Source organism: Manacus candei, unplaced genomic scaffold, assembly GCF_025592945.1.
Source record: "Manacus candei isolate 608988 ecotype Guabito, Panama unplaced genomic scaffold, ASM2559294v1 h1tg000014l, whole genome shotgun sequence".
Taxonomy (NCBI): Eukaryota; Metazoa; Chordata; class Aves; order Passeriformes; family Pipridae; genus Manacus; species Manacus candei.
Window position 1 is genome coordinate 59092270 of NW_026138062.1, and position 23091 is coordinate 59115360.

General features: G+C 38.6%; 1 protein-coding gene across 19 annotated transcripts in view; it reads left to right on the forward strand.

The window, feature by feature from the left end:
• ZBTB20 (zinc finger and BTB domain containing 20) overlaps nucleotides 1–23091 on the forward strand; it is a 475348-nt gene that overhangs the window by 318832 nt on the left and 133425 nt on the right. For 16 of the 19 annotated variants that reach the window (XR_007903182.1, XR_007903183.1, XM_051779641.1 and 13 more), the window contains one exon: nucleotides 14137–14191. The exons of 2 other annotated variants lie outside the window; for them this stretch is intronic. The gene's annotated coding sequence lies outside the window, so the exon portion shown is untranslated. One more of the 19 variants, XR_007903184.1, reaches the window with a different exon arrangement.

Here is a 23091-nt window from a genome sequence, read left to right on the forward strand (position 1 = left end):
CTTTTGCCAAAGTATCATAGGAGAAGACAGCGCATCCCCTGCTCTGTGGTTAAAGTCAGACCACTGGTTTTCAAATCCCTCAGACCTGCAGATTTCACTAATGCTGCATTTACTCTTGAAGTCAGCAGAAGGTATTTCATAACTGACTGCTTGCATGATGTTGAATATACATCATTTGGTTTCTACTTTCGGATCATAATAGTATAAACAGGAAAACTACATTTTGAATTCATTAAGTTCTTCCTCCGCTGTTTATAAAAGATAAAAACTTCTCTCTCCTTTTTTTTTTCTAAGGATTGATTGGTGTCATGTACATATTCGTTCACTTCTGTTTATGCAAGATAATAAGAGTATTAACATGGAGGTGGAATAATGGTGTTTATAGTTCCATCACCACTGTTTATATAAGATAAAAACAGTTTAAAAAAAAACGAAAAAAAAAGAAAAATAGTGAGAGAACATTTGCTGTTATGTACATATTTTATTTTTTTCCACTTCTGTTTGTAAAGAATGTAAAAGAAAAAAAGTGTTGCAAGTTGAAGAGGAGTTGATTCTGTTTGTAATACTTCTGTGCTGTTTACCTAAGATAAATTAATTTAGAGTTGATGTAATGACTATCTTGGGAGAAGAGAATTGGGGTGAAAGAGGGACTGCTGGGGTTATGTCTGATACTCTTAGTACCTTGTAATCCTTTCCTTTATTAAGAAACATGAAAGATGTATACTGAATCTTTCTAGTGGGAATACGATACCACCGGTGAGGCTGGGGACACACGGTGCTGTCACGCCAGCTAATGCTGCGGCCGCTACCGGAGGGGTTGGAGGCTTTTGCTGGCAAGAGAACTCTCAGAACAGAAAGGATACTGCAATAGTCTGAAAAGATCTCATGAACGTTAAACCCCTTGGTATCATTGTCCATGGACTTAGTCCAATAATTGTGTGCCTGTATGACTCTGTTTTGTTCTGCAGCTTTGAAGTCTAATCCTAATTCCTTCAGGGAGAAAGGCTTGTAAAATGCCTGCATTTCAGAGAGACAGAGAAATGCTACCTTTGATGCAAGCTCTATTGTCAGTCCCACTCAGTCCTTCTGATTCACCCCTGCTCCTGCCCTGTGCATGGGCATATTGACAGATGAGGGAAGCTGGCAGATGTGAATGTTTCCTTGGGATGAGCACTGATGCACTGTTTCTCAGTGTCAACCAGAAAGGCCACTTATACCTAATAAAAGAGCAACTGTGTGGACATTAACACACACGCAGACAAAAAGTCCGTGAGTATTCACTTACTTTTACAAATGAGTTTGCTCCGGCTGCAGTCACGCCCTTTGTGTGTTTGCTTTGTGCAAACATTCAAGAAAGGCAGGCTTTGCTCTAGTCAAAGCAAACGGCCTGCTTGAAAAATCACATGTTCATATACTTTCAGGTACGGAACTATCAGCTCACACACACACTTACTGTGTAAGTGGTAAGTGCTGTGACAGACGGCTTTCTGCACGTGGTTTTTACCTTCCTTTGTGCAGGCAAAGGAATCAGCCCGGGAGCTGCCCTGACCTTCTCCAGATGGTGATGGACATACATATAAGACTAGCTTAAGGAAAAATAGTGAGAGAAAATCAAACTGCATCCCTAACTAGAAAGCTATAGAGTGAGTATTAGTAAATATAGTATTGCATCAAAAATGCTTTTTGTCTTCCAGAAGTAGTTACCATCTTTTATAATTTCATAGTGACATTTTTCTCTCCTGTAATCCTGAATGTGTCCAAATCACGATGATGTCTTCATCTCTTCTTCCCAGTTCTTATTTCAGCTCTATAAATGGTCTTTACAAAGCAAACCATTTAAGCACATGCATAAGTCCATTTCTGTTAAGGTAGTAAATGTTAAAGTTAGGGAAGTAAAGGTTAAATTTTAATTACGTGCTTGAATCCCGTTGCGTTCACACATCTGAAGTTAAGCATGGGCTTAAATAAATGGTTTGAGGGTTCAATGGTTTAACGTTAATCCAGTCAGGATCCAAAACCAATGCTGTACATCAGTTGTGTGACATGGTCTATTGCATTGCTTGATCCCACCTTTGCACCCCTGCTCCGAATGTCAAGTACTTGAAGCAGATCGTATATGTTTAGTGAGCAGAATTGCCCAAGGTAGATGAAAAAAATAAGCTGCATTGGGAAAAAATTGCAATTTGCAGATGGGCCTTCCAGAAGTGGATAAGGGTTCCTCGAAAATTTCTCTCTACTAATTGCCAGCCCCTATTGCCCTTAGTGCATCTACATGGAAGTGGATGCAAAGAGCAGGGATAGATCTCTCAGCAGGCTGAGGAGTTTAAAGGAGCTTCAATCAGAAAGTTTTGTTTTTCAGATGAATATATATTGTCATGGGTACAAAATGACATTTCCTGAAGTGAAGGCCATTCTCATCTGTCTCAGAGCATTCCAACATACAATACTGTGTGTCTTAATTATGGTGTTTCTGTGTCTAAAAAAGGCTCAGAAATTTCACTTTTCAGAGTTGTCTAATCAAGTTGCTCCACCTTGCTATTAGGCATGAATGGCAGTCAGTGCTCCAGGGAAGCCTGAAATTGAAAGAGCAGCAGGTGGGGAGCAGTGGGTCAGGATGGGTATGCATTTAGGAGAGCTGTGTGGGGAGTCCAGAAGTAGAATAGCGGGAAGTGCTGTAAATTGGATTGAACACGTTGCTAGTGGACAGGGTGAAAGATTATACAGCATTTGTCTGTGTGACCATAATGAGCTTTTTTCCCATAAAAGATTTGGGGAGAAAGTACTTTGTATGAATAGGGTCCCTTTAAGAAGCACTTTTAAAAGAGCTCATTTTCGATTCCAATCATGTATATGCCCCAGCAAGACTGTAGCCAGATGCTTGTAGATCTGAAGAAAACAGCCCAACCCTTTTCCTATCATCTACCAGAGATGACAGACTTTAAAAACTCAATGGCACTTTCGATAACTTCTAACAAGAACTGGGACTTGCCTGGCTCCATTTGTCTGGTCAATGCTGTATTTCTCTGATTTATCCCATGGAGATTTTCAGCAGAACTTTACACTTAGTGTCTAAATTAATGATATTCCTTCCTTTTTGCCATGACAAAAACCACTCTGCACTATATACATTATGCTAAAGTTTTTGTCATGGATGTAATCTGTAAAAGCTTTTTCAGCTTCATCGTTTTGACAATCTGATTCCATTAAACCCTTCCCAGGGATCACTTTTGTATGGTGTGCATGGGGGAGACTGTTTGCTCACATGGTTTTCCCTTCATTGAAGCTAGAAAACAGTGATCATCTCCCAGGTTACATGGTATGTCTTTCCACTGACCTGTCCCCAGGAAAACATATTTTGAGGAAACAGAGGCATTTTCTGTATAGCTCTCCTAGTAAACAGAGTCTTCTCATTAGTCTAGTCCATAACTTTTCTTCAAGGCTCTTTTAGGATGGAGACGTGACCTTAGCTCTTAAGCTGTATAGATTGGTTTGTTGATATCTCTGTGCAGTAAAAAGCTCTGAATACATAAGACATTTCTCAGTATTTTTCACCATTTCACTTGCACTGAAATGGAAATTGTTGAGTGCTTTGAATAAGGAAACTCTCTAGTTGTTCTCAAATACATGGTTAACTTTAAATCCTTCAGTGAATATTCACCACAATATGGTGATACCTCTGGCAGATACCTTCCACTATTGGGGGTTCCAAAGGCGTCTGTTGCCTCTGATTCTGCCACAGTGGCAAGTGATAGATGCTGCTGATAAAAACTAGAGCTGATAAATGATAGAGTTGATAATGAAAGAAAAAAAGATGCTTTATTTTAAAATTCATCCCCTCACAGCGTACTTTCTAAGGAAGTTTGTTGTTTTAATCTCAGTTTTATGGCAATCAGAAAACTAAGATTTTGTGGTGAAAGCAGATAGGAGCTGGGGGGAAATCTGATCCCGCAAAACCTACGTTTGTCTTCAAGGAATGCTTTTTATCTGCTTTTGCTACAAGGGAACATGGTGTAGAGGTACCTCTTTGCTTCACTCTCAGTGAAGTCAGTAAAGCTTTTCATGTCGACCTGGGTGATGGGCATGACCATCAGTCTTTTTTGGGATAACTGGCAGTGCAGAATAGCATTGCCTACAGCCTGCTTTAGCATAAAACCAAAATCTATCTCACTAGGCTTCCAAGAGTGTCAAAGCATCTCAGGTTCATTAATTCATTTATCCATGCCACAAACCAAAAGTAAATTTTAAAGTGTTGGGGTTTGAGGGTTTTTTTGCCACCTGCTAATAACTTTACCTTCCTTACTTGTCCAGAGTGTTACCACAGATACTCATATTTCTCAACCTGACAGCTTTCTGATCCCCAAGACTGAGTAGCTGGGTTATCTCAGCTACCCATCTTACATGAAGTTTGTGTCCCTCATTTTAAATAGCAAAAGCACTGTCTGCATGAACAGACCATTATCCTGGTTGGGTTGTTAAAGTTACTGTAATGCTGACTTTATTTTCTTGTAACAGTTCAGAACAAAATGTTTCCTTTGGAAGGTCTCAGACCTCTATCCTCCCAACTCCTAATCACAGTAATATCCAACCTCAAGGAGTCATTAGTGAAGACTCACAATATCCTGTAACAAGTCAGCTATGAAGAAATTGGTGTAGTTTATCTCTTTGATTCATATGTGTATGAAAATAATGGGTTGCAAAATAAAGCTAGCAGTGCTCTCATGCTATACAGTATCCATTGGATTTGAGTCTTTCCTCCCCTACCCACTTGCCTCCCAAACTAACCCTGAGTATAGTTCTGCAATCGCATATGAGACAGGGTCCATCTATAGAAGTGACATGTTCTTAGACTATAAGGCCTGTTTATTGTGCTGCTTCTTAAACTGACTCACCTATAAACCTCCTTTTGATCATGGTAAGCTTTTGCATTTTTAGATAACTGGGAAAATGGTGTGATGATTATATTCAAATCCAACCCATAAGGAAGGGTTTATGTTTCTGAATTGAATGGATGCAGTGAACTATGTAAACTGAGTTTGAATAAGTTCTTGGAATTATTTGGTTTTGGTTTTGTCTTTGTGAAATGGACATTTAGCTGTACAGGAAAGCTGATAAGTAGCATAAACTATGGCTCACCACTAAGAGACTTTGTAAAATCTCTGTGTCTGCTGTTTGGTTTGGCTTCAGCAATCAAAGGGATTGGCTTTTCTTCACTGAAAGGAGCATGCAGGTGGCTTTTCAGGTTTCTGTAAGGATTTTTCTTCTCATTTGATGTAATACAGGCTCTAAACTGGGCATCAAAAGATGTGAGTTCATTTTGTAGTTCTCCTTTAGTATTGATCAGCTTCAAGATTAGTTTAGCTTTCTCTTCTTTCCTTTTTTCATTCCATACAATTGGAATAAGGACAATTACCCCTATAAAGCAAAAAGTGATGTTCAGCTCATTGGTAATTTGTTTTGGTTTTTTTACAAATAAAGCTTCTGAGACTATGTATATTGAATTTCACAGCTTTAGGGCATGTTAGTTGCTCTCTGTAGCTGTACAGATATGGATAAGCTGTACTGTTTTGGGGAAAACTGGGAAGTTTGGAAAACTAAAGAAATAATTCAGACAGTCAGGAAGCATATCCTACAATTCAGTTGTGAGTATTATTTCTACTTGTTGACTGGGTCAGCAAATGAAATTGCCAGGCTGAGGTACCAAGATGGTTTGGTTGTTCAGGAGAGGAAGTTCAGGACTGTAACAGAAGTGTTGCTTTATAGGCTGAGTCCTACTAAAGAAGGTGCTAGCTACTCACAAGTGTGACTTCTTTTATATTATGTCTGACTGGGGCATATACCTTTTCCCTTCAGTTACATTTTGCAATAATTTGATTCAGTCGACTACCCTGTCTTGTCCTCTATCTATATTACCAAATGGATATTCCAATTAAGGTAGAAGAGTTGGTAAAAAATGCCATCTAAGCTAGTTTACTGTTGCACAACCTAAACTCCCTTCCTGCAGCATCATGTAGGTAGTGAGAGTCAGGGAGGGAAGCATGTCAAAGTTAAACTGACACAACTAGGATTCAAGAGGGGAGGTGGTTTGGATATATTAGCAGTAAAACTTAGGATTAGGTACAGGATCCTATAAAATACCATCAGATTTGCTGATAAGAGGGATCAGATTCAATGATAAGAGACTGCATTCTTGACACTTCAGCCGTGCATCCCCATATAAAAGAGCAATGAAAAACTTAGTTCCTCTGAAGCTCAGTTGTCAGGGCACGCATCACAAAAGTAACAGCATTTCTACAGAGTACACTGTTCTCATACCAAATATGAAATGGAGAGTATTGTTCCCAGAAACCCTTTTAGTGGATCTTTATAAGGTAGTTTTGATTTATTTTAATAGGCATGAAGTGAGAAGAAACGGGTGAAAAATAAATTCCAAAGTATTGATTATGGCCTTTTAGGAAAAAAACAAGTTGGTTCTCCTTCTGGAAAGCTCAGACAAAGCACATACTTAACTTGTCTTTGTAGATGCCGAAGGCTTAACACTGCATACAGAAGTACAGCTGCGTAACCCTGGTGACTTCAGTGGGTCTGCAGGGGTTTAAAGGAAAGTGAAATACTTTTGCAATGCTTTTAGTCTTGTTCCAAATGTTGCATACTGTCACAAGAACACAATTCATGTTCGAAGCAGCACAAATTATAAAAAAATGGAGCAGAAACCATATGCTATCTTATCCTTCAAGAATTTGCTGTTCTTGTGTACAGTCTCTGTCAGGTTAAGATTTTCCTACAGGTCTTCGTATAGTCAAGTTCTGATTTCTTTACTGGATAGGCAGATACCCTTTGCCCCCCCAGCACCCATGGATGATGCAGACCCCCACATCCCTGCACAACCCTCCAGTCCCCTTGCAGCTCAGGCTTCACAGTGTCCCCCACCCTAGCTGAGCCTGTTCTCAGAGCATTGTGGTACTCGCAAACTCAGCCAGTGCCCTTTAGTTCTGATCTGCAGTGCCATCAGGGAAAAATGATATATCGGAGTACTTATGTCCCAAATTGAATGTTAGTCAGACATTAAAATGAAAGAAATATTATGGGGAGTCAGCACGTCTCACTGTGGAAATAAATTACATAGAGTGGGGTGTCATGGCTCTTGGGACTGCATATGGTCCAAAGACACCATTTAGAGAAGTGATCACAACACAGCCAGGTTTATCAGATCATGCTGGAGGAACATTAATACCCAGAAAGAAAATCATAATTAGCAACAGAAAGCTCCCAACCAATAACTTAAACTCATTTTCCAGGGTCACTTCCTCACATTAGTAACCTATTTGTATGTATCACTAGATTTTATAGTAATTATCTCCTTATTAATAGTAACTTCACTAATTGCTATTATTAATAAAGATGCATTTAGTTCCTAATACCTTTTTTGCTCAGCTTAACATTTTGGTTACTGAAGTTGAGTCTGCCTAAATAATTCAGTATTATTCGATTGTATTTTCTTGTGCTGTGTAGTCCAGTTTTGGAACTGCTGAATTCAGGACAGATACTTGAGAGGCTGCAGGGAACACTGAACTGACCCTGCACTAGAACTGCAAATCTCCAAGCAGGGAAGCAGAAGATATGCTTCACTGCTTATCCAGCTTGCAATAAGGAGAGCACAATTTGATGTGGCTATGGTGTAAGGCAACAGATCTAACTTGTGAGCTACCAGTTCAACCACACTCCATCAGAACAGAAAATTCACCTACAGGTGTGAGCAGAGACAAGACGTAATTTTTAAGGTATGATCCTGAAAGGCAGAACTTTTAGGTATATATCTTTGTATATTTAGGTAGTTATGTTTTCTATTTTCTTCTGTTTAAGGTTTCAGAGCTAAGTTCCAACATATTGCTACAAATTCCTCAAAGATGTAGTCAGTGGTTAGAGTTACTGAAAGATAAAAGTAGTACTATTTCAGGCCATCTTTAAGTCAAGGTGCGTGCTCAAAATACTACGTTTACATTAGAAAACAAGAATCTATTTAACATTTTTCTTCCTCACTTTTGGCTACCTTTGCTCTCACCCTGAGCCTCTTAAAGCAACTAAAGCTGTAATGCGCTGTTGCTTCCAGAGAGCTCTCCTGCTCTTCTTTTAAAGATGTTTTCCTCAGAGGTGGTGCTTTGTATAGAGACTTTCCTTGACTGCAGTTCTTAGGGAGCAGGAGACCTCCAAAGGATGTTAATTAGAGTTCAGTTTGCAGATGCAAGAGATTACTTTTCTTATTTCATCTGTCTCATTGTTTTTACTGAGAACAGCTGTTAGGACTTATTTTGGGCTAAGTTACCTGTGGTATGAGTCAGCTTGATGTCTTTTTGAATTAGCTTATATATACATGAAACTCCAAATTTTGATTGCATTAATTTCTTTTGTCTTATCAAAACATAATATTATCAAGCCTTCTTGGCAAACAGAGTGTGCTGAAACATCTATTCCATCAAGACTTTTCTTTTGTATTTTCTAGTTAAGGGTCCGTGAAGTTTCTGGTTTATAAAAGCATTTTTATGTGTGTGCATGTGTATCACACATTTAAAGTCTCCTTTTCTCAGTACATATTTCTCAATTTGAAAAAGACAAGACTAAAATTTGAACTATTCTTAATTAAAAAAAAAAAAATTAAAAGGCTCCTTTGACTAAATTTTCCAGCTCAGATTTAACAATGATACTTTCACACTAGTGAAAGAAAATATAACCTTGAGCTGTTATAAATCCTCTACAGTATGTGTTGAGGCAAACTGCAAGGCGTTGTCTTCAAATTTGAGAGAGGAAACAGTCAGTTGCCTTTTCTATTATCTTGTGCACTGTAGCTTCTAAACATGCTCTGTCTTTGGAAAATGAGTGATGGAAGTATTATTGATAAATATTGATTCAAAATTGTTCTCAAGTCATCATTGCATTCTCTACAGAACAACAATTTGGCTGTTTATTGCTTTAAAAAGGGCATGTACACCTGTAGGTGGGTAGATTTTTTCAAATTCTTTAATAATACAAAGCAAAAATACGTATATGTGTACCAATGTTTGCAAACGTATGTTAATTCTAATGTAAATAGAAAAACTCCCTGTCATTTCTCAAAGATCATTTTGTTTTGATTCTCCAGTATTGTAGATTAAGAGTTGATACATGGCCATATAATTGGTTCTAAAGCTGAATTTGCAGTGTCCTCTTCCATATGAGCTTTCTTCCTCACTGCAATAAGTTTTCAGTTGTAAAACCATCCCTCAGTTCATCTCTTTCCTAGCACCAGCTCAACCGAGTGATGGTAATTTCCCTTTGTATTACGTAGAGTAGCCAGCCCTTCTCTTCAGTCTTGTATGACTAAATAAGTCCATGAGGACAGGGGCCAAGCTGTGGAGCTTCCTCCTCTAGGAGGCACACAGAGGTAAAGATGCAGAGGAAGAAAAGGAATCTGCCCAGTTAATAGTTTGCAAAGACTTGCTTGATATCAAAGGGAGCAGAATTAGGCCTCTGCAGAGGTCAAGATCCATAGAACTGCTTTTCTCTGATGGGCCTTTTGGGCCACTTCTGTGCTGTGACACTCTGCTTAAGTAGGTGTCATTATCAGTCCCTAAGCAGACACCATTGTGCAGTGAAGCCTGTTAATACAGGTGCCTGAAATTCCGGATATTTTGACCGCTAAAGGAGGTGGCCACAGGAAAAGAAAAAAAAAAGGAAAGGGAGAACTTGAGGATCATTTTCCTCTCTCTGTTGCCATGTCACTTTTCCTGATGTGGCCCCTTACCTCGTGTGTGACATCTGTGGCTAAGGCGTTGTCATATTTCTGGTATGCTAACATAACATTTGACTGCCTTCCTCTGCATTCTTGTAATTAACTCCTAATATTAAATCACTTTCCATCTCTGGATTCCTCAGCAAGCTGATTGAAAGGTGATTTAATTGCACAGCATTGCCAAGAAACATGTTAGGTGATTGCTGGCTGTAGTAAGAAGTAATGGGAAGGTAATAGGAGATATCACAGGGACTAAGATTCTGCTGGCCATTAGCAGAGGTGACTTCAAAAGGCAAATGATAATTAGTATAGATTTCACTGAAACAAGTTTCCATCTGCTGCTAGTCACTGAGATTTTGAGCTGCTCTCCTATTAAGGATTTGCATGTACGTTCCTGGGTTCTCAGTGAAAAGGACACTTAGGGGAAAAGGGTATAAATCAACAAATAACTGTGTAACCTGCAGAAATATAAATCTATGTAGATTAATCCGTGTTTCCTAAATTGCATACTAGATTGTAATTCAATCAAAGGGTAGGGGTCTTGTGACGTTTATGAACATTTATGGATAGTATGAACGCTCAGATTAAATGTCAAACCTGGTATTCAGTTTAGAATCATGTATTATTGTTATTCATTAATATATGAAAACAACAATTATATCCACTAAAATCCTCAATTTAATTTTGCTGTAATCTGTCTCGGCTGTGTCAGAAATGCAGTGCAGCCTCTTTGCCCCCTCAGATCATTTAAAGGGCTCCACTGAATTTCAGCTGTCTGCTCTTTCAATGCATTCCCCCAGAATGGCACTGGCTCCATTTGACCCCCTCTGAACTGCAGAATTCTCTAGTAAATTATTTTCTTTATCTTCCACTGGGATTAAATTTTAGTTTAGATAGCAGGTGTAGTGCATTCAGAAGGGGAGGGGAAACAAGACTGCATCTTAGATCCAATTCACTGAGTAGATTACATATGATAAAGCTGTGCCCTTCACTGGTTTATGTCAGTAAAGGGTGAAAATGTTTCCAGGCAGACCAGTCATTTTAGGATTATCTGAATCTGTTATCAGTCCTTCAATCCTGCTTCTTCCCAGCCTGGGGCTGAAGGAATGCTCACCTTGGTAGTGCAGTATATCAGAGAGATCCTAAATCACTTTGCAAAAATGGAGCGGAATTGCACTTGAAGCAGGTTAACTCAAGCCATTTAGTGAATAAATTCTAAGAAGCAACTGAATGCCAATTGCAAAAATGTTTTTGACGCCTAAGATATTCTCAATATTCTCAAGTCCCTGCATGGTTTACAGCCCAAATTTCACTGACTTCCAGTGGACTTTGACTTGAATGCCTCAGTCACTTTTGAAAATTGCAGTTAGCCTCATAAATCTATCATCTGCTTATATAAAGTAACTCATACCACTGGCTTTCACCATCTCAACTCCCCATAAATAGAAATTCTTCAGTGTTTAGGAACCTTATTCTCATTAAACTCAGGGGGGACTAGATTCCTAAATGGCCTTAACATTCAAATCTTTCTTATCTTTTAGTCTTTGTGATTTAAATAAAATTTATTCATGTAGCAAAGAAAGAGAAAGTGAGCAGAATCTGACCACAATGAAGGAAGGACAGGTTTAAGATTAGCCTTTGGTTATTCTGTCCAATGGCCAAAATGGCTTCTAAATAATAATGATTAATTAACACTCGGAATTCAATATAGAAAAGATCAGTGGATTCCATTTGTCCACTCCACCAAACAGAGCCATACTGGGTTGAAAACAAATGACATAAATTGAGACAGGATACTATTCTGCTTCTAACAGAGTGACCTGGAGAAAACAGTGAGCTTTCTTAGACTTCATTTTCTTATGTTGTTATATAATAATATATCTTGAAGAAATCTACTGTGTTAATCTAATGTAATTAGGTTAAATGTCTCTAGTGACCAACAGTGCCATATCATAAAATGTTTCACCCCAGCATTTTAATGGTTCAGGTTCTGCTCATGGTTTCAATTAAGTTAGCATGATTGCACAGGGCAGTGACAACAGGATTTGGCCCACTTCTCTCCCGCATACGTGTTCTGCAGTTATCTAACCTGGAATGAATCATAACTTCCTCAGACACGTCTTGTTTTTCCAGTACTTTACAGGGCAAGTTTTGTTTTCGTATATTTTCTTTTGAACAAAACTGGTAATCAAGTGTCCAGACCAATTGCAATCATTTAAAAAATTACGGTGTTTCAGTTCTGATGATTTGCCAGATCCTGGTTTGCACCTTCTGGTATATTGTGCCTGTCTAAAATTACCCTACGGTTTTAATAAGGCACGACAATCTCGTTCACTTCTTACAGCAAATTTGGTGGTAATGTTGGTTTAAGTCATTACTCAGCACCTCCAGAATCTCAGGCTGTAATTTGTAGAATTCTTTGGCATCCATGTTGTCAAGGTTGCTTGACGTTTTCCCTTAAGAGACCTTGTTTTATGTTGCTTATAACAGAGCCAAACACTAACCACTCAGCCTAAAATTTTCCATTCTCTGGGGTTTTTTTCCCATACTGGATGCCTCCCACTTTTTTTTTTCTTTTACTTTTTTTTTTACTTTTTTTTTTTTTTAACTCTGGACCTCCGAGGCACATTCTTTGGCTCAGACCTCTTGTCTCAGGTTCTTCCTGGGTTTGCAGCTCACTGTCCCATCTGCCCAGAACCCTGAAAGAAATACTACCCAACTACCAGCCACTAACAGTCCTTCACATATCATTTATTAAAGATGAGCCTATGGGCTTCCATGATTAAATCTTCAGGAGCAATGTAAAGGAGAATAAGGGATACATGCTTAGCAATGGAGATTTTTTTCCACCAGGAGAACTTCCCCCTTAAAGTTCATTAGAATAATGGATTCTTGAAAGTAAGACCTTCTCTCCACCAGTCTGATCTTGCCCTTCCTTTCATTTTATGTCATTTCAGTTTTTCAGTCTGGGCAGAATCCATCCTGTTATCTGTCTCATGCAAGTCTTCCTTACATGTGGGAGCAGTCAGCTTCTTTAAAGAGAAATTTACTGTTAAACAGGGCCTCTCTGGGTGGCCTATCTGAAGGATGCTGTAAACATCTTGTTTCCTGCTCTACAGCTTTTATGATTCTCTCTGCTCTTTCCTCTATTTCTTCCACCTCCCTTGCCAGTGACCAACCACTAGATATGCAAAAATGCTTTCTCTCACACTCTCCTCTACCAGGACCATAAGTCCCACAAATAGTTGCTACAACTGAACAAATTTTCTGCCTGCCTTTCGTCTCTCTCTGCTGTGAGAGCTCCTCTCTTTTCCTTCACTGTCTCAAGTCATGTTTGTATTTCTCTACCTCTTCCTGTAACTAGACAGGAAACAGTGGTTGAGGGCCATGTCTTAAGTACTGTAGCACAGGCATGGGTCTCATGGTCTTTGTCCACTGTGCTCCTCATTCCCTGATAGCAACCCTATGGAGAGCTCTGTCTGGTCTGTCTACCAAAATTTTTTTCAGCTTGGTGAAGGGAAGCAGGGACAGGACTGATTTGTAGCTTTGAACATTTGGGGAGCGTCTGCCTTTGTTTTGTGTGTCCAACAGGAGTATATGGATATAATTATTGTTTTCATATATTAATATTTTAATATTGTTTATTGCTTCATCCCAGGTTAACATGCTTTGGAAATAAATATGGAAATAAATATATTGACAATAAAGCTTAGATACTCCATAGCAGACCTGTAGTCTGCCAAAAGTTTGCAATCCTTTAGCCATTCCACTTTCATGCAGTCATTTTTTTCTTAGGGGTCTCAGGGTAACAAATCAATCAAATCCGAAAGGTACTATGTTGACAGAAGGAACTAAGGCAACACAATTTTTCTGTGCAGCTATCAGCTGTAATGTAAGCATTCTCAGCCCTAATAATAAGCCTAACCCCTCTTCTGTGAAGGTCAGGATTGAGAAGGCGAGTTCTGTTTCAGAATCCTGTATATCTGGCATGACTGGTAAGAAGGATGCCGTTCAAGTCTGGCAGTGTTTTTGTGATAAGAGCATTTGTCCGTAGGAGCCACAAGCCTATTTCACGGAGACTGTTGAAAGGCCACCAGAGAATATTTAGTCTTTGCTGGCTTGGAATTATTCCAGGACTGAAAGGCTCCTGAACCACTACCAGTTTTCTCAACTCCATAGTTCTGGGGTCAGGTAGTTTAAAGCCTTCAAGATCTATGCAGTTTGTGAATTTAAAACACTATTTGCTTTTTTTTACCTCTTCTGTGGGAATTGCCACCATCTGTAAGTCTCCTCGATCCCTGTTTTATATTGGTATAATTCAGTGTGTTTATTGTAACTTGATTTCCTTTTTTCTTTCTCCCTTTTCTTATCAGATCACTCACAATCAGTTTGTGGCCTTTCTCTGAAGGAACCTTTTCTGTCTCTTGAGTAAGTATTTATACTAAACATTTTATACTTTTCATTGGTATGAGTTGTGAAGTTCCATCAAAGTTAGCCCAGGGCCCTTGTAAACTTTTCTGTTGCTCCCCATGGCCACGGGACTCAATATTGAGTTTTTCTTCTAATGCAGTCCAAGACTTTGATGCAGTATCACCTTATGAGACTCAGATTTTAGTTCAGTGACATTGTGTGATTGATTGATCTGGAATTTATATGTGTATTTCTGGATGACAATATGGACCATGTTTGTTTATACGTGGGAATATACTTGTTCTGATGGCCATTATGCCGTTGTGCTGTAATTCAAAATAAAACAGTATTCCATCATTTGCAAGTGCACAACAAGTACAAAAACCAGTCAACTAGCATTGCTACCTGTCCTTGATGAAATTTGACCTTGTGGCATGGGACTCTTCTTTACCCAGTCCTGAGTGCTCTCTGACCTGCTCTTCTCATATGGGTAGATTAAATATGCTGTATTTTGTTTGACACCTGACCGTATCAGGATTAAAAATCTATTAGTGGTTTCTTTGGAAGATGTTATGCAGGATTCTCTTCTCATCTGGTCTCCCTTTCACTTGAGTTTGGGTGCTGCTATATAGGTTGTTGATTTGGTGACCTTTTTAAGTGAAGAAAATACTGTATTTGTTCAGATTATTGCGTTTTTAAGACCCAGAACGAGAAGAATTAATTATTTCATAGTTTAAGTTTTGTTTTTTTCCTTTTTCGAGGAATAAGGAACCTTTGGGAGTGTTTGTTTGTTATCATTTGAGTTTTAATTTTGTCAGGTTCTGACACATGATGGTTTTGCGCATTTGGAACAAAAACTCACATTTTTCTGGGATTCCTTCATACATATTGGCAGTGAAATCTAGTGCTTTTAAAACAATGACTCTTCTTGTTGCAATCTAAAGAGAAATATAGCACTACCACTTCATAATATTTACCATAGTTAAGTAAAGAGAGACCAAAGTTTTTCAAATGTCCACCAGCATTTAAAGCCACTGTTTTGGGATGTCCAAGGTGAAGCTATTTAGTGAATGCCAAAAATAATGAGGGCTTTTAAATTGGTTTAGAACTCCATGTCCAAATATGCCTAGACTTTGTGCTACTTTAGATCTCCATTTTGCAATTTAAATTCATGTCTCCTACCTGTTCAGAGAGGAAAGTAGATGATTGTAAAAGTGCTGCCTGGAATTTAAAAAAAAAAAAAAAGGCAGCATAGCACAGTAAGAAAAATAGCTCTTTCATATTTGGGGGAGGAAGTCAACCTGCAAATCCGTAAATTTAATTTTGAGTAGTGTTTTGATTGTTGGAATTTCTTCAAAGAGATGCTGAAGTGCAAATGGACATTCATAATTTTTTCAGGTGCATACTGAAACAATGAAAGAGGTTTCTTTTCCTGATTCTAGACCTAAAATATGTGACTTTAACATTTAAAATTGACCCACTACTTTTGCGGTGTAGAAGGAAATGGCACAGTGGCTTCTACCCTGCCCTGTGGGCAGTAAGATGAGATATGCTGCAGTGGCTGCAAAAGGTGGTATGACAATGCCAGCTCCCAAGGAGATGTATTTGAGCTGACCTATCATGCCTATGGTGTCCCCATATTTCTTTCCTTTCCCCTTTGCCTTTCATTATAAGGTGTCCCAAATCTGTAATTTACAACATGCTGTTCCAGTTTTGTTCTGATATATTTGCTACAAATAAGTAGGAGTCTATGTGTGTCCATAGCTCCCTGTGGCGGTGTCAGGCCTATGAGATGAGGGGAGCAGAGGCACCCACAGAATGTAACATGGCTTATGTCTTAATGTGACATTTATTTGACTCAGAAAGGCAGTTGATTAAAGGCCCATCAGACCTTTGCCATCATGTATTATGTATTTATCCAGCAGGGGCGGTTTATAACAGCCCCTGACAAATCCCATTATTTTTGTTGCCGAACTTCATAATATCGATAAAAAGCATTAATGATACTCCGGGATGTGAAGCGTTAATACCACTGGTGTAACACTTCCTGCAGCAGTGGCAAAGCCATTTGTCTGTGGCAGAGAACATGTGCCTTCAACATTTGCACAAAGGCACCAGTTTATCATTGTTGTACCTCTGCAGGGCAAGGCAGTTTATGTGGAAGCAGCAAGCTGGCTTCATGGTAGGCAGGCATGTGGAAACCCAGAGCCGAAATCCCTCTTCAGCAGTGCTTTGCTGTGTGACCATGCATAAGTTGTTTCCCGTCTGTCTGCCTTTGTTTCTTGACATGTAAAACGAGTCACATGCTCTCTTGCTTCCTTAAATCAGGCTTATTCCACAGCCAGGAAGGTGCTCCTCCATTCCCAAATTAGCAAGCGCCATAGGAGCCCTACTGTGTTTCAGGCATGTGCGTAGAATTTGTCTTGTTTGTACTGGTTCTCTCCTTGCTCTCTGGAAGTCAGGTCCTTCAGGCCACTGATAATCTGGGTTCTTTTCAGTAGCAGAAAAAGTATAATTGTGACATTTTTACATTAGAAGTTGTAATGGTACCTCTCAAGCATGTTTCTGTTCTAGAGATAACAGATTTGTTCTGCCTTCTGCCTCAGTGTCTAGCACCTGGGCTCTCTTTTCATATGCCTACCCATAATTTGTTGATGATTTAGTCTTTATCCTCCTCCCCAAGCTTACACAAGTGTAAGTCTGATTATGGCACCAGGGGTTTGGAGGTGGAAGGATTTCATGGATCTCTCCCCCAAACTGTATTCCCAATTAAGAGGAATACTATTAATCTCTGCTCCACTCGAATGTCCTCAGGACTTTGAGAGAAGCAGGTGTATTCTTGATCAAAAATTATCCTTTTCATGGAAGAAGTCTTCCAACCAACCTTGAACCTTTCACTCATAATGTCAGCAGCGTGTAGTAGTATCAACAGTGCTTTACAGTAGGATAAATAGCTACAGTAGGACACTTCTTTTAATTCCAGAGCACTCCCCATTCAGATGGAACCCATACAATATTGAAAAGTTATCTGCTGTTAGCTTTGATAAGTGCAAATCAGAAGTGCATCAGAGTGATCCAGATACAAGGAAGTTGCAGGACATGTTAACCTAATTCCATGAGCATCTGTCCATTGTTTTGAAATACATTTCTGATATAACTGAGTTGTACTGAGCTCCAACATCATTCCTATCAGATTCAGCACTGACTGATTCTAATTCTTGTTATTTGACATCCTAGTTTAAAAAAGGGGGGGGGAGGGGTGAAGAAGGAAAAAAGTGCAAAAAGTGCCATTTATTCCCCAGCTTCATGAAGACGTATTTGGTCAAGTAATGATGACCTAAGGGAAGCTGAGCAGCATCTTACTGATCTCATCATAGTTATGAGAACCATCCATCATATGGTCAGTGATTTGTATGTCAAAAGACACCCAGCAGTATTCCAGCCTACCAGTTGCCAGTTTCTGAGAATATGTATTCACTTTTTCAGGCATGATGATCCTCAAATAGTCTTTGATATCTATGTATATGTCCCTGCTGTTGGTACTTGTTCACCACCGAACTGTCATCTGTTACCACTCTGAACCATCATCATGAAATAGCAACTAATTAGCACCCTCTGAATCCCTTTATTTAGTTCATGTGCTTAGTGCTGTTTGGCAGATGAGGAACAACAACAGTGATTGCTACATCAGGAACAGGGAGGAGGCATCTTTTCTCAGGTTTCTTAAGCAGCTCTCCCCTTACTTCAGAAGAGGATAATAACCTCCAGGTCAAGCTTATTCATAAATCAGAAATGAACATTTGCAAAATGCCAAAAAAAGTCTACATGTAATAAGCCTTATGTTTACAACAGCTTTCAAGAGTTAGCATTTTTCAAGAGTTATCATAATTAATGTAATAAACAGACATGCAAATTATCCAGAAGAATCAGTTTATCTGCTGCTGAAAATAAGGAGGTTCTGAAAGGGAATGGTCACCTACACAGCAATCTGAGACAGGAATGGAATATTATTTCCCCAGCTTTTACGTGTTTCCTGAAGGAAGGGAATGTTCCAAAAAAGAAAACAACATGGGCAGAGGCACTTTATTTGGCATTTGCAAATGAGAGAACTGGTGAAACAGCCTCGAAATGGCAGTAGAGCTGAAATTCTACTCTGATGTGTTTATAGAAATCGCACTGTATATCTGGGAGTACACCTTGGGATGAATGTTCTTGAACAACTGCCACAACTTTATTATTTATCTGAAGACAGAACCATCAAATAGAATTAAGCAATAGATGTACATAGAAAAAAACCTCCTCCTTATTTAAAACAAGTCTGATAATATTCATGGATTTGTTCTAAAACATCTGTGATAAAAATAGACCCAGTATCCATAGGGTCTATGGATACAGAGACATAGCCAGGTTAAAAAAAAGGGGAAAAATTTGGTACCAGTTTTTCATTCAAGCATTAATTTAAGTGTTGACATTCAAATTGTTTAACAAGTAATGATGGCTGCACATAGCTGTGAACTTGATGTGTGGATTACAACAGAGGCATGTCTGCAACCTCCTTTCTAACTGCAATGCCTACAATACATCCACTGAAGCTGGATGAGATTGAATTTAAGATTGGCCAGCATGACAGCTGAAAATGTCAGACCTTTCTGCCATTATGCATAGTAGCAGTCTCTTTGTTCTGGGTTATTTTTCACTTACTTAGTGTAATATTATGTACTGATTGTTAGCTTTTTTGGAAATATTACAGATTACGGCGAAAAAAAATGGGTATTAACTAGACAGTTGTAGGAGCATAATGTTTTAGATTTAGCTAGAAAAAAGAAGGGGACAGAAAGAAAATGCAGTTGTTCAAAGTGCTTTTACCCCACACTGGCATAATTTAATATATTTGGATGGAAAAGATCACCTTTCTGAATCAGTAGCAGCATTTCCTACAGCAGTTTGAATACCAACCATCAAAATATTAAGACAGACAAGTTTGTTAGGTTGAAATCACTGTGCAAAATGGTAACAACTACTGAGTGTGGCAGAGTTTTTCAGAATATTCCCTTTGCAGTTCTGGTAAATTATCTTCCAACTTTGGCAAGCACATTGCTGTTCTACAATTATATCACCAAATGTCTCTCTGTCTTTTCTGAAATGTATTGTTTAGTCCTTCTCCTAGAGCAGAAATCCTCTTTGATGCACCCTGCTTTAGCATCATGTTGTCTATCTCTCTCCATAAAATGTACACACCAGATATAAGATAAAAATGGTACCAAGAACAAGTTGTGCTGGAGGAGTGGTTACTATGAAACACAGTATCCAGAAATACATGATTTCCCAAAAGTCACCTCCTGATCAAGGCACCATAGATTTGACTATTGAAACTGGCACCAAAATATGAATACTCACAGAGGTCTACATGCCCAACCATGTGTCCATATTCATACTGAATGTCCTATGTGTGAGACACAATGATTGAAAATGAGCTTGAAAGAGTATCTCCTCCATCTCCTTTTCCTTTCCACCTCTCCCACTTAAAAAAGAAGTGAAAGTCATCTGCCATGTAGTTCATTTGTGTGCTATTACTATGTAACATGTCAAAGCACTTGTGAGTCTTCAGGCCATGCTTCATGAAGGCTGTTTTACCTTTTGGTGGGAATGGGAACTCTTAGACATAAAAGATTCGCAGTGTATTAAGAAATAATGTTTCCTTCCTCTGAAGTTCACTGCTGCTGCTTTCCATCATTTTGGATAATATCATACTGAATATGGTTCACAAATTCAGCCCCCCAGGTAATATTTTCATTTCATATGTTTGCATGCCCAAGATATTAGATTTTTGCACATCACTGAAAGGAAATGCTTTTGGATTTGAATAGATCTCACTCTCTCCCATTCCATCATACTGAGTTTTAAGTTTAATAGAATATCTGTATCAGTTTTCTGAATGCCGTTTTCTAATGTTTTAGCTTCTTAAGCATACTCTAAACAGCTTGATTTTTCAGGGACAAAATTGGAATCCCAACTTCAAATAGCATACAATTTAGAAGTATTCATGCTTCACTCAATCACCAAAGTAAGGATCAATTGCAACATTTGGATCTGGATGTGTATTTAAATTTCATATTTTTCTATGTTCACTTATCCTGGATATCTGTAAAAGGGGTTAATTGCATTTCACTTTTTGTAGTAAATCCACTTTTGCATGAAAGACAAAAAATAATGTGTTATCTGGATGCTCTGCAATATGCACTGAAGGTTGTGAAGGAAACCTACTATGTGTCATCAGCATATAACCAAACCCAAAGAATGAAGTGTTTCAGACACTGGCTTTCAATTTTTACACTTAAAAAATCCTTCAAGTTTTGGGATTTAGGGCAAATTTCTTGTGTGAATGTCCACGCATACTTAGCATGGTCTAGTCACAACATTAAATAATTCAATTTTGCTGCAGAAGGCTAAAACAAAGATACAGCTTTTCTTCCAGTGGACTTTAATGGAAAGGTAACAGTTTAAGTCATTGAAATATGCGTGGACTGAGGCATGCCTTGAGGAAGATTGTCAAAAGTCCTATGTTGTTTCTTAGCTTGTTGAAAATAGATTGGCAGATCATTTATTTTGGAGGCTGCAAATTAATCTCACATTGATACCTTCTACTGTGACTTCTGTGGCACTGTCTTCACCTTCTATCCTGGCGTGGCTTTGATGCACGTCATCCTGGTACTTACAGTGTGCCAGGGCAACACTATCACCTTGCTAAGGGTCAGTCCAGTTTTTCCTATTGAAGAAATTCACAGTACGTCATAATCTGACTAGATGAAGAAAAGCATGTAGTGTGTTCATGGAGAAGCAGTGCTTTTGTAAGTGCTTCTGTTCACCAAGTGTTTCTCCTCCACACCGTATCCAGCAGCATTTTGTTGGGAGACAGGGTCCAGCATTCAAAGGAGATCTAAGGTATTCAGCAAACAGATTTTGTGGATGAATGGCCATCCTGTTCTGGGAGTAAGAATATTTTAAAAGCACAAAACTGAACTAGATATTTAATTCAGCTGTATAAGTAAACTGCTGAGTGAGTTGTAGCGTCTGTGAACTTCCCAAAGAAAAGAACTATAGAAATAATATTGAAACATTACAGATGAATGAGGCCTAAATATTGCTAATGAGCAATTTATTGAAGTTGACTGATCCCTTTATGGCTGTTAAGCATGCTCCCAATTTTTCCTAATCTATGGCCCCTCCCTTTGAGGCACCTCATAAAGAAATATTACCTACTCCACCCAAATCTGAGCAAATACAAAATGCTATTTTTTTAACTAAAAAATTATGGATATATAGCCTTCACCTTGCCCAATAATTCTTTCTTTCCCATTGTTCCATTCCCCCTTCCGGTTAGCGCTTATTCACCTTACAGTCCTTTTGCAAATCTTGATCTAAACTCATAATTTCCCTTGTGATACTCTATCAAATACTCTACTGATAAATTAAATTTACTGCATTTCCTTTGTCTAGATAATCAGTTATCTTATCAAAGAAAGTGATCAGGTTAGTCAACTACAAACTACCTTTGGCAAACTCTTGTTTTGTTTTATCCAATTTTCCATTTACCTTCATGCCTCTTCCATTATTTTTTCCTTCAACATTTGCTGCACTCATACTATTGAAGATTCTGATGTTACATCAACATCAAACAGGTGTGAGATCAGAATCAGTTTCAATGCGCTGTAGCACAGCTTTGCAAAAGGCTGTTCATTCTCATGTCTGCAAAAAGCTAAGTTCTCATCTGTCAGACAAATAAAATATCATTTTTTATTTTTCATTGTCATTATAGCAAAGGGCAGTTGAGCTGATTTTGAGCATTGGCTGGTGAATGTTTGCAGTGATGTGCAAAAGGGTTTCTAGAGATAGAATCAGAGACATCTACCTGCACATGAGAGTGCTTGGGCACTTGCATTAGCAAAACCTTAATGTATGTATCAGTAATGAAAATCTTAATTAAGAACGCTGCATCATTGTCCATGAACACTCTTTCTTTCTCTGTGTGTGAAGTCCTTTGTATATTGCAGCATCTACCTGGCCCAGACAGACAAAGCCCCTTAAAGAGTGTGTCTGGCAGATCTTCTCTTGATTACTACAACTAGTAAACGACAAACTCTTACTCTTCTTTTGTCTTGACACTGGAACTCAGAATAGTAGAGCAAATAGCATAACATACAATTTGTTTGGATTTTTTCTACTGCTTTTTCCACTTCTTTGTTATGTTGGTGGGTTTCAAAATCCAGTAGCATTGATTAGAACTGAATAGTGTAGCTTAGAGTTGCCAAAATGTCAATGCCAAATGACACCTATTTACCTGATGGCACATCTTTTCCTTTAGAAACAATACACTTGCCTAGGCCATGTTCTGTATGCACAACAAAGTGTGCTAATGGGATGTGACGACTCAGATTTTAATCTCCCTAAACTCAGGAAATTTAGAGTTAAGGTTCCCACAGCAACCTTACCTCTGCCCTTGCTTACAATAGGGTTTCTTACTGATCCCTACCTGTGGGCTTTACAACGCAGATAGTACAGAGAGAAGACAGTGCAATGGATAGGAACTGTTTTTTTCCCTGTAATTGTATTCTAGTGACATTTATTTGTTGAGCACTGCTTGTATGTTTAATGTGGTCTGAAACACATTCAGAAAACCTCTCAAAGTAGTGGACATAGAACTGAGTTATAGGTGTATTGATAAAAGTACATGAAGATGTATCTTCTGACACTGATGGTTTCTGTGGACTCACACCTGCATGGTAGGAGGATATGTCCCAGGAAAGGCAAGAGCAGGAGGGTACTGTTATTTATTTTGAATAAGAAACAGCTGTGGAGTCTCTTCTTGTCTGTACAAATCAGCACAGTTGAGTCTCATATAAAAACCTATAAATGCAGTG